General features: G+C 36.6%; 1 pseudogene; it reads left to right on the forward strand.

Moving 5' to 3' along the window:
- Nucleotides 1–11049: 11049 nt before the first annotated feature.
- LOC118543520 (protein CEBPZOS pseudogene) lies at nt 11050–11293 on the forward strand (annotated as a pseudogene).
- Nucleotides 11294–12998: the final 1705 nt, after the last annotated feature.

Raw genomic sequence — 12998 nt, forward strand, 5'->3', positions numbered from 1 at the left:
CATTGGGTTTCCACAATCTGTTCCCTCTTCTTAAAACATTCTTCCCCCTGTATGTGGACTCATAGACATCGTTTTCCACATTCATCATATATCACTCTGACTGTCAAGTTTCACTTCTTAGTTTTCAATGAGTTTTGATGTATGCAAAGTGAACCACTCTTTCCTTTATACAAATTTTATAACTTGTCCCTATTTCCAAACTTACTTGATTATAAATATGCATTTAAATGTGTCTGCTACTAGATTGTGATCACATTAATAACAATGACTTCCTAGCACATTTTTTTTTAACCTCAGGACCTCTGTGAAACACCAGAGTTACTCAATAAATATGCATTGGCCTGAAGACACCATGACTGTAGAGTTAGGTATCAGGGATAATGTGGATTTGAATAGTGAAGGGGCACCAAGAGGGCAACTCCCGACAGAATGAAAGATGCAAAGAGACCATAGGTTTGGAAGATAATGACAGCCCTGCCTTTATAGACTTCTTCAGAAAGTAGCACATAATATGGATGCAAAGGTCAGGTGAACCAGACTATAGAAATCTTTAAAAACTACATAATGAAGATTAGATGAAATACTGTTGAAAATTAGAATCCCAATGACTAAAAGGTTTTTATTCTCTTTTCTGAGAAACATTGGTTTAGGAGATGAAATTACTAAAAAAAAAACAAAAAAATACATTATACTAAAATTTACTAGTCCACCCTTTTCTACAACCATATGTAAAAGTATTTGCTTTATTCACTTCACTGAGTTTTTAAGGGATTAAATTATGTAAAACATCAAAAAAATCCTACTAAAATGAAAGGTGCCATAATTAAACAAAATTAAATTACAAATGACAAGTCAGACACAAAAGAGTTCAACTGTATATGATTCAAATTCATTTAAAGTACAAAAACATGAAAACACATTAATCTATGTTATCAGAAGTGAAGATAATAGTTACACTTAGATGTGGGACTGCTGAGGATGGACCAAGAAGGGAGTTTCTGGACTGCTGGATTATTTTCTTTTTTCTGTGATTTAGGTGCTAGCTCATAGGTGTGTTCAGATTATGAAAGTTTATTGAGATGCACCTTTTCCTAAATGTATATCACTTTAGTAAAAAAATGCTTTAAAGGTATAAACACAAGACTAAGAGTAAAGTTTGCAAAAAAGATACAATACCCAGAAAAGATTACTGTGTCTAATGTAAAAACAAACAAACAAAAAAACCCTGACAAATTTATTTGAAAAAGACAAATAACCCAAGAGAAAAATGGGCAAAGAGCATTAACAAGCAACTCATAGAAGGCATACAAATGGCTAATAAACATGTTTTTAAAAAGATGTTTAATTTATTATTGATCTGGAAGCTGTAAATTCAAACAACTAGCTACCATTTCTCATCTAGCAGACCAACAAACATTAAGAAGATGGATAATACCATAATGGCCAGCCTTTACTGAGTACATACTATGTGATGACATTTTTCTACATGCTTTATTTTTTTATAATCCTCATTTAACTTGTGGTCTTATTTCTAATCTCCATTTTACAGGAAATATTAGTACTTTTCTCAAATAGTAGGTGGTAAAGTTAGGCTTCAAAGCAGGCCATTGATCCTACAACACTTAGCCATTATTTTAACCACCATTTTGTTTATTTTATGTTCTCTATTGGAATCCTGCATGTTAGTAATGAACATCTCCTCTACAGACACTGACCAATTCACAAACCAAACACAGGAATAGAGGGGAATTTAAAAATATGTTAGTTATGTTATGGTGGCTATTGAAATTGCTACTTTAATACTTTTAGGGAGCTGCCCAAGTATCCCAATGCTAACTTAAAGATGATTTTCCCATGGCCCTTTGTGTTTTTGTTTTTTTTTAATCATTAACATACTGAATATTAAAACTAAGCCTACAGACAAGTGGCATTGAATTCATTTAATTGTGCAACTGAGGTAGAAGAAATGTTGGGATTATGGTTAAATTTAGTCATAAAATTTGGTTTTAGATTTAGTTATATACACTGAGAGTGTAGGAATGCTATAACCAAACAAATGGTGGGAAATAGAATATAGATACTAATTCTTTAATTTTTTATAACCGAAGTTCAATGAAATATAGGAGGTCAGAAAAAGAAAAATGAAGAGAACATAAAATTATAATGCTATTATTGTTAAATAGATATTACTTTTTTAAAAGTGCTAATTATATAAAGTATTACACAAAGTTATAGTTACCTTTAGAAACCCACTAGAAGAAAATGTATAAACCTTCAAAATTATCAGAACACATACACAAAGCATAGCAAAGAAAATCACCATGTAAAGATTATAAAACATAGGAACATATCACAAAAAAATCTAAAGCTAAACATATCTGTAATATATGTACATTCATAAATTGGCTACAATACCAATTGAAAGAAAGAATATCAGTTGGACCACAAATCAAAACCCTATATACTCCATACAAGAGATATATTTAAAACAAATGATTTAGAAAGGTTATCAAAGTCTTAAATTACAGTGGGTTGGTAAAATGTCCTTCACCCACACAGGCAGAAACAATAGATAATGATATGATTTGAGGGGGCAGAGATTAATTATAAGCCTCTCTCTCTTGCTTCTGAACTACATTGAGAACTTACTCAAGAGTACATGAGACACAATACAGTGCCTATATTGGTAAAATTATATTGAGGACATAGCTTTAATACCTGAATTGAATTTATCCACTCAAGGAAGGTATCTGTAGGAGTCCTGGCCCTATGATCCTGTCCCAGGAAGAAGTGAAAGAATCCTTTCCTGTAGGTCTGCAGGGATGAAGTGAGAACAGGGGTAAGATGAGAGATAGAAAGATATAGATAGAGGGAAGAGCATGCATGTGTACCTGAGGCTGAGCACCAAGAACACTTGGCTGCTTACGAAAAGTGACCACTGGAGTCTTTCAGACAAGTTTGTGAATGAATGATAGGATTATTCACTGATAGGGAATAGTGAAAAGGGGCCACATTTGGGGAGAAAGACAACAAATCTGGTTTTTTATATATTGACTTTAAGATGCCCAAGATAATATATCAAGAAGACTTGATATATAAGTCTGGAACGAAAAGTAGAGCTTATGATTTCTCCCACTTTTCCCTTTCTCACTGTGGGAGTTTTATTACTCATTTATTATGCATACGATTAAAAAATGTCATTTCTTCCAATGTAATTTCTTTGTAGTGTAATATTTAAATAGCACCAGTACTCAGCATCAGCCACTTTTAGCATGGTGTTTCCATTCATGATTCTGGATAGATTCCATGGTCAGGTGTTCTTGTTTTTTATTTTCTTACTTTTATGTCTCTCTTTTAAAAAAAAAATTATCCCCAAGATTCTCTCACAGGTACAACAGTTCCCCAAGTTCATCCCTGTTTGAGAATGTCTTCTTCTAACATTTGGATATAAGACATAACTCAGCTTGTCATGATAGTTTGGTCATAAACTACTGTGTACTGAACTTGTAGACTTAGGCCATTTTTTGTAAAAATTCAACATTGTTGCAAAGAATTAGAAAATGAACCTGATTTTTTTTTCGCTTTGAGAGTTATTTTTCTGCTTGGATGACTGAAAATTTCTTTCTCCGTTCATGAAGTTCAGTAATTTCTTGAGGATATGTTGTGGCAGTAGCTGTTACGTATGAATTCTTCTGCAAAAGACACATCCTATATTTGTTAAAATCAAGTTCAGCTGCAATTATCAGCAAAAGCCAAAATAACGTGAGTTAACAAGATAATAGCTTATTTTCCTTTCATACTAAAAAAAAAAAAAAAATCTGGAGGAAGCCACTATGTCAGTATTCTAAGCACCATAAGGAGAAATGCAGAAAAATGAGCAAACCATGTTCCTCTGACAATATTTCCTGCAATTCATACACACTCTTCTTGCTTACGTCCCACTGGTAAAACTTAGTCCTATGGTCACAGTTGAGTGGCAAAAGTAGCGGGGAAATGTTGCTTTTATTCCAAGCAACCTCTTCCAAATCCTCTGTTTGCTTTGATATGGTCTACTTAAATTATCTTTGACTCTTTCCCGCCTCAGTCATTGGCCTACTTCTCTGAGCAGCCATTTGAGAGCGGAATAGCACACTTACTGTGTCTTTTCTGTATTCTGAGGGCATAGATGGAGTTGGAGAAAATGGGATTGCAGAGAGAACACAATGAGGGAGATGTATAACCTATACTGAAAGCTGTGTACTCTTCTGAGATCATTTAACCTATTCAGGAATCATTGAGTAACACCTTTGAGTCTCATCCAAATAAGACCCCGAGTTTCCATCAGAAAGAAACAGTCATGTTACTCACTCTTCCTTTCACTTACTGGTAACACTGTAACAGTCGTGGCCACCATGTCACTAAGTCAGAAGAAGAGGAATGTACTGAAGCATGTGGGGAAGACCCATTTTTAATGATTCAATCTAAGAGCTAGGGAAACTTCTCTGAAGCTCTTGGGAAATGTGCAGAACCCGTATAGAGCAAACTGAGTAATTTTGCTAAGGTCCATGAAAAAGACTTGAACAAAAAGTAAAGGTACAGCATGAAGCTAAATGGCAAGAATTTACATGGTAAAATTTGTAAGAAGAAAAAAAAATTCTAAGTATTAATTTACAAACATAATACAAATTAATTTTATACTGGCATGATTTCCTTAAGAAATGAAAACAAATGCTAAATTATATGATTTATATGGAAGAATAAATGTCTAAGGATTGCAAATAAGTTTTCGTTTTAAATAGAGTAATGGGAATAGATTTTCTTTCCCACAGAGTAAAATATATTTTAAAGCTATAGTAACTAAAGGATGTGGGACGAGACCAAGAAAAGGCAGAGGCATCAGGGCCACATGTTGGAAAAATCAGGGGAAAGAATATATTATACTTATAGTATACAATCAAGTAAACTGTTCAAATCCAAGGGAAAAGGGCATTTTAAAAAAAAGGCTAAACACCTGGAAAATAGAAGAACTAAGCCTGAAACTAATGTAACATTACATTTCAACTATACTCAAATTAAAACAAAAAAAACCCCCTAAACCCTATCTAACACCAAAAAAAGGTAAAACGCATTAAATATTCAAATTTAGAAAATGTGACTAAAGAGGAAAAATACTAAATATACATTAGTAAAAAATATAATTGTGTATTCTTACAAGACACACCAGTAAAAGTAAAATGGGAAATTTATGTATGATCAGTGAATTGTATTTAGGTCAATATCCTGGTTGTGATATTATACTAAAGTTTTGCAAAGTGGTTCCCTTGGGGGAAATTGGGAAAAGCATACAAAGAATCACTGTGTGTGTGTGTGTGTGTGTGTGTGTTTTATACCTGAATGTAAATCTATAATTATCTCAATAAAATGTTTAAATAAAAACCTATGAAATCTGAAATAAACCCTACAAATATGTAATAGCACAGAAAAAGTTGAGGCTCCAAACCCAATGAACCCTAGACCCTTCCCTCCTCAAACCTACATTGTTAATGTTTATACTTGTTCATTATAGCCTTTGAGTGTCATGGTAAGAGGTGTGAGCAGAATTGGAACTAGAATAGAGAAAAGCTGTATATTGATGCCCATTAAACCTTTGTGAAAGTTTGCTTCTTTGAGATAATCTTGGGTCACTATATCTTTAGCTCCAATGGTGATCTATCAGATATCATGAGGTCAAAAAAATTAACTGGCAGTTACAAACCAAACAACATTTTTTCTTGGTAGGAACCATATAAAACCATGAATATGAATTTAGATTTCAATATTTATATAGGGAATATACTGGTGAGAAAAGCATATTATAAAACAGTACAAAAAGATACTGTTTTGAAGGAAACACACACATGTACATATATATATGTATTTTAAAGAGAGTTTTTTTGTGACTGTAATGATCTTTCTTTGAAACTTTTATGCTTTCTCTGAGAGCATGCATAAGATTCTGCTTACTGAACAAACACAATGAAGACCTGTAGCAGAGAATGTTCATCACAGAATGTTTTATGCAGAATTTTTTACGCCCTTGCTGCCTGATTTCTCCATCAATTCAACTGACCCCCTCAAAGCATGAAGTTGTGATTGTAATATTTGGCAGCTTCTGGCTCCTCAAGGTCCCATTATTCAAACCTTGATCTCTGGCCTGTGCTCATTTAACGTCTGATTACAATTTATTTAATAACCATCCCACATCTGCCTTCCTTTAATTTCTGATTATAATTCATTTGTTTGTAAAAACTCACTACAGGCAAAGGTATGGCCTCAGATGAACAGGTTTCCCTAACAAGAATTTCAGAACCAAGTCAATGTGATTTTCCTTCCCTATAACCTATAGCAGAAAAAGGAAGAAGGACCATCATTCTGCTCAATGAAATGCTGCTGATCTAGCCCGTGCTTTAATTTTTTTCAAGGGTTATTATCCCTTCCTTCCTTATTATTTATTAACATCTCCTCTCTTATGGCTTGTTTACTTAAAAGGAAATATATCCAACTTTTTGGGGGGTGAGTACAGTGCACCAACTACATTTCTTAGCATCATGCTGACACATGCTCAACTGGAAAATTATCCCCATCTCAACTGCTTGTCTTAACAGATCAATGTGAATGTAAATGAAGGAAATGAGTGAATAGAGATTTATATTTTTATCAAAGGAAAAAAATGTACAAAATAAACTGAATCCGGTGTCCTACTTATCCAGTCTCAGATGCAGTGCCTGGGTTTACAGAAACAAAGCTCAGCTCTCTAGCAGAGGAGGACTCAAACTGATCTTTTCACTCTGCCTCATCTCTATTTTTTATCCTAAACAGATTCTTGGGCCTGCCATGTTTTCCTCAGCCTACTGCTTTGTTTGACATTTCTCAAGGCTCAACCTCCAACACTGGCCTTCTGCCCAGCAATACTCCTGCCCAATGACCAGTTTGCACTCTTACTCCTGGGTTTTCCAGGCCTCACAAACTTGGTGATCTCTATCGTAATTTCTTACTTCCATCTTACTGCACAGCAGACAATACCTCCAAGTCTTTGCTATAGGACCAAAAAAATTCATCACCTTGACCGCTTCTCCCAGGCATTCAGCCACTTTGCTAATCTACTAGAGGCCCACTGAATATATTTTGTGTCACCAGAACCATTCTATACATCACAGCAAAATAGAAAATAAATCTTAATATGGTCACTAAGAAGTTACAATCAATTTGAGGAGCCCTGAAATTACAGAGTCCAATGCTAATGCAAAGATTGACATTCAAGTGGTTAACCTGAATTTAATGTTATAAACACTAGCTGGCAATCAGCTTGGGACCAATTAGAAATACTGAGAATTAAAACAAATCAATTCCATTGAATTTACTTCAGATCATATGGCTGACAGCTAAGTGCCTTGTGGTAGAATTTTTTCCCATGTTAATATAACCAGTGGATAAGTTTCCACGAATCTCAGTGCCTGGAGCAGTGGTTGACAAGTCCTATGGGTGGGAACACTAGGAAATACATTTTGGGGAGAATGAATGGCAGAAAATTATAGCTGTACTCAGTGGAAATGATGGTAGATTTAGTTCACCCTTAATTAACAATTCAATATAGTTTACAGTCAACTTCCCCCTCCTTGTTCCCACCAAATTCACCACGCAGTAGTTACACAGACAATGAGGTACAAGATTTTTTAAAAGTTTAAAGTTCTGTGATATTGGTAACTGTATTCATAAGTAGTATTGCTGATTTTGAGTGGAGAATAGAATCACATATGGCAAAAGCTCTTCTGTTTGGGATGCAATGTTTTTAGTACTCTCTTTGGGACCCTTAAATCTTCAGAACAATAATTTTGTGACACTTTTGTCATTGGTGACATTAAGTGCAGAATCACTTATGGGATTCATCCATGATTCAATGACCATCCTGACTGATACCACATGTACAATTAGAGTGTATAGAAATGTCATATAATTATGATGATGGTAAAAAGGAATATAGCTGTCTTTAATGGAGTATTTATTCTGTGCTAGTTGCATGCAGACATTTTATTTTAAATGTAATCATCAAGTTAATAAAGGAAGGGGACACTGGAGATCTAAGACACTATACTAGTACATTTGTGTTTTTTTTAAGTTTTTATTTATTTATTTGACAGAGAGAGACACAGCAAGAGAGGGAACACAAGCAGGGGCAGTAGGAGAGGGAGAAGCAGGCTTCCCGCAGAGCAGGGAGCCCAATGCGGGGCTCGATCCCAGGACCCTGGGATCATGACCTGAGCTGAAGGCAGACGCTTAATGACTGAGCCACCCAGGTGCCCCTCATACATTCATTCTTACTGTTGCCTATGTTTAATACTGCTGTGCTAGACACTAGACATGGTCAGTGTTACTATTTTAGGTGGCAATGGTACCATTTCAGTAATGCCAGGATAATTAAACCCTCTTTAAAAAAACACACTTCATTTGAAATAGCTGAAGGCTTTAAAGCTCATCATTAATGGTCTGTTTCCACATTCCAATATGGCAGGCACTAGCCACATGTGGCTCTTTAAAGTTATGTTAATTGAAATTAAATAAAAATAAAAGTTGAGTCCCTCTGGCATACTATGCACATTTCCTATGGAACATTTCTACCATCACAGAAATTTGTATTGAATAGCAATAGATACTTTTCATTGTTTCTTATTAAAGTGCACAAACCAAGCAATCATTCATTATTTATACCTTTGGGACAAAGTATATTTAGATCCTTTTCTAAGGCCATGTTCTGATATGTAGAAAGGGAAGGGAACATGAAGGCACTGAGGAAAAATCTTCTCGACTTTTCCATTTTAAACATACTCAACTCCCATGCTATGTGCTCACACTTAGAGCATATAAATTAAGTCAGTAGATCTGACAACCCTGAAGGAAGACCCTCTGTGTTTCCTCATCTTATTATTTTAATTACCACTCCACTGTTGGGCATTACCAAGGATATTGGTGTGAGCGAACCTCACTTACAAGGAAAAGATATCAGCCCAAGAACAAATGCTCTTGAGTCAAGATGGGAAATCAATCTCAGGAAGCCTGGTGGGAGTGAGACTGTCTGAATGCTCCTCTGCCTTTGGTTGATCACTCCCTCCCATGTATCAGGAACAGCACAGACCTTGGAAACCTCCATATATTATGCTTTGGTAAGTTTAGAACTTGCTGTCAAAATGGACCAAAGCACCACTTACATGTGCATACACACATAGCTCAAAAAAAAAAAAAAAAAAAAAAAAATCAAACAAACAATAACACCCAAAGAAGCCAGCAACTCTATTTGAACAGATCTTACTTTCCAAATGAAAGCAAAACTCATCACTTCCCAGGTTAGAACAGCTGAGACCCATCAACCAACGGAAAACAATTTGTTCGGAGTAGAAGCTGTCACTGGCTATTACCACGTGGAACGTGAAGAGCCGCTGCAGACCTCCGCTCCCCGATTCAGGCACGCCCGCTCCCATTTCACTTGACAGCTGTGGACATTGGAATAATACAAAACATAACCTAATCAACAGACTGTGAAAAATCTGAAAGCTAAAGACAGATGTTCTGCTGCCATCACCACCTTTCATAGTTAATTATATTTATGTGGAGGAAAACAAGTGATAAGTCAACTCCTTTAAGAAGGCCTCCTCTGCTACTAACGGTGCGTGAGTATGGAGTTCTCTGTCAAGAAGTGGTCCTCAGATGGCCTAAATCTGAGCTCTGGTGGCAGATGAGCCTGTGTGGAATCGGCCTGTTTCATACAACAATCTACATCCATCGCTGTATTTTTATTTTTATTTATTTTTATTTTTTATTTTTTTTAAAGATTTTGTTTATTTATTTGACAGAGAGAGAGACACAGCGAGAGAGAGAACACAAGCAGGGGCAGTGGGAGAGGGAGAAGCAGGCTTCCCGCAGAGCAGGGAGCCCGATGCGGGGCTCGATCCCAGGACCCTGGGATCATGACCTGAGCCGAAGGCAGACGCTTAACGACTGAGCCACCCAGGCGCCACCATCGCTGTATTTTTAGCTGCCTCATTCAACGTCTCTGTTCTGTCCCAGACTAGGCTAACAAGGTCAAATTTGTACCCAGTCGTTACTGAGTGCAGTTAGTGTACGCCAATCACTGCCCAAAAGACTAAAGGCGAGTACATTTTTTCCATCTAACTTGAAAACAACCAAAGTTTCCTTTCATATCGTGAATGTATGAAGATCCCAAGGAAATCTCAGAAATGAAAAAGGAAAATGCTGTATCATCTGCTCCAGTGACTGGTACCAGGAAATGGCTTTTCTGTAAGTTAATTAGGGGTCACAAACTCACTTGCCTATAGAGAGCAAATATACAAATCAAATGTCTACTTTGTGTTTTTTGAATGTCAAATAGTGAAATACTTTTTAAATTGCAAGGGATCATATTACTAGAGAATATTATCTATCTTTAATTTTTCAGTAATGAATCAATAACAAAATGACCATTACTTATCATTTATAACTACCTCTATCAGTCTGGAGGAAAGAGTGTCTTTTGAGTACATGATATTCAGATCCGACTGCAAGATTTGAATAAAAACTCATGCCCCGCCATTAATTTAAGCAATTCCCTTCACTTCTGTGGAGATCAGTTTTCCTGTCTGTAAATTATAATGATTTTTTTTTAAAGATTTTATTTATTTATTTGACAGAGAGAGACATAGTGAGAGAAGGAAACACAAGCAGGGGGAGTGGGAGAGGGAGAAGCAGGCTCCCCGCAGAGCAGGGAGTCCGATGCAGGGCTTGATCCCAACACCCTGGGATCATGACCTGAGCCGAAGGCAGACCCTTAACGACTGAGCCACCCAGGCACCCCATGTAAATTATAATAATTATACTATCCACTATTATTTAGAGGAATATTATGAGGCTAAAACAAGTTGAAAGATATTAAGAGTTCAACACAATAAAAAATATAGGTAACATTCGACTTTGATAATTATTAGCAACTACCATTTTTCTTTCAAAGGTGCTTTTTGTCTATGAAAAAAAAACAGCTGCGTGTAAGCACCTCAGGATGGCCCGCACTATGGAACCAGTGGCAAAGAAGATCTTTAAAGGAGTTTTAGTAGTTGAACTCTTGGGTGTTTTTGGAGCATATTTTTTGTTTAATAAGATGAACACAAGCCAAGATTTCAGGCAAACAATGAGCAAGAAATTTCCCTTCATCTTGGAAATTTATTACAAATCCATTGAACAGTCTGGAATGTATGGAGTCAGAGAGCAAGATCTAAGCTATGTGAGATAGACACACTTGCTGGTCCTGGTAAGATCCACCCCCCCCATTTTTACTAACAGTGACCCCATTCTAGTTGTGGGCAGCAACATTGCCAGCCCCAAGGTCAACATTCTTTTTCCCAGAGTCCCTTGCAGCAGGTGGTGGTCATTTAACAGTGCACACTGTGGCAGAACAGCAAAGTCCACGGGGAGGCTATAACAAGCAAAGCCTTTGCTTTGTCTATGAAAGGAAAGAAAGAGACTGAAAATTTCATCCTTCTTATTTCTACCCGAGACACAGGCAGCATGTCTGCAGCTCTGGAAGAGGTGACAAGGATAGGGAAAAGCCAAGGGAACTGCAGTCTGGTTGTCAACAACACTGTCAAAGGAGGAAACCAGTCCTGGGCCCACATCTCCTTTTGTGTGAGATCTGTAATCCCCAACTCGGTTGCATTTCTGTAAATTGGCTTTCTGGTACTTGCAGCCAAACACATTTCCCATTTATGAAGGAGGTGTTACTATCTTTATTTTTGCTACCCTGCAAGCTCAGATGAAAACCAGTCCCTTTGATTCCAAACTCTATGCTGTCAAGCCATATGCTGCAAGGCATGGGAGCCCTTGGTTTGAACAATGAAGTGAGAAGCCATTAATCTTTCTGGAAACCAATTCTCCCATCTATAAAATAGGGATAATAACAAATACTTCATTCATTATTGTAAGGGCTGATGGAAAAATTTATATAAGAGTATTCTACAAAAACTAAGAGCAATAGAAATTAGATCTATATTATTATTAATGCAGATTTAAGACTTTACAGATTCTGCTGATCATAAAATACAATTTTAGAACATAAAGTGTCATATTTCCTAAATATTCCACCCACGAAAAATCAGTGATGGCTGAATATATTTCATAATTCTCTCAAAAAAGCCAGAGATGACCTAACATTTCTCTATTCTGCTGGATTCTCCTCGGAAGCTATTTCCAGTGGATGATGATTTCTTTGGCTTTTTGCAAATCCAAAGACCAGTTAAAATATCACAGTATTGCCTCTTGAGTCTTCCTATGCAGAGAAATCAGGGAGATTTACGAGTTCTTGAGTTTCATTCACTTATTACAGAAGCTACAATTTGACAGCAGAAGATATACAGGACAGCAGACTGAAGAGCTACACAAAGTAGAAGTTCTAATGCTAAAATGTGCAAGGGCCAGTGAGGACCATGGTGTTAAATACTGGTAGGTGGAGAAAAGGAAGAGACAGGAGGCAGTTGAGACTAAGCAATGAGTATGCCCTAAAATTAGCAGCCAAATTAACTAAATGTGTATCATGCCTCATTTAATCCTAACAGAAATTGGGAGGTAGGCATCAACACCCAGATTTTAAAAATGAATTGTAGAGCAGTTTGGTTCTTTGCTCAAATTTACACAGCGCTTAAGAAATGTATTTAGCATTCCAATCTTGGTGGCCTGAATTCAGACCCCCATCTCCCATCTCAGCCACAAAGGTAAACTGCTTCCAGCTCCCAAAGCTTCTCTGGGATGAGACAAGTGCTGCCAGATGTGCAAGAAGTTGTAAAGATTCATGGCAGGTACTTCTTCTGAGAGTGAGCAGATGCAGATACACATGGGAAGATCTTGTCCTATGAACCACTTTTATGTCTGAGATTGCTATGGTATTTTTAGATGGGGGCCTGCCCCCCACCCTGCAAATACTGGCTGAAATAAGTAAAAACAAG

Source organism: Halichoerus grypus, chromosome 10 (assembly GCF_964656455.1).
Source record: "Halichoerus grypus chromosome 10, mHalGry1.hap1.1, whole genome shotgun sequence".
Lineage (NCBI taxonomy): Eukaryota > Metazoa > Chordata > Mammalia > Carnivora > Phocidae > Halichoerus > Halichoerus grypus.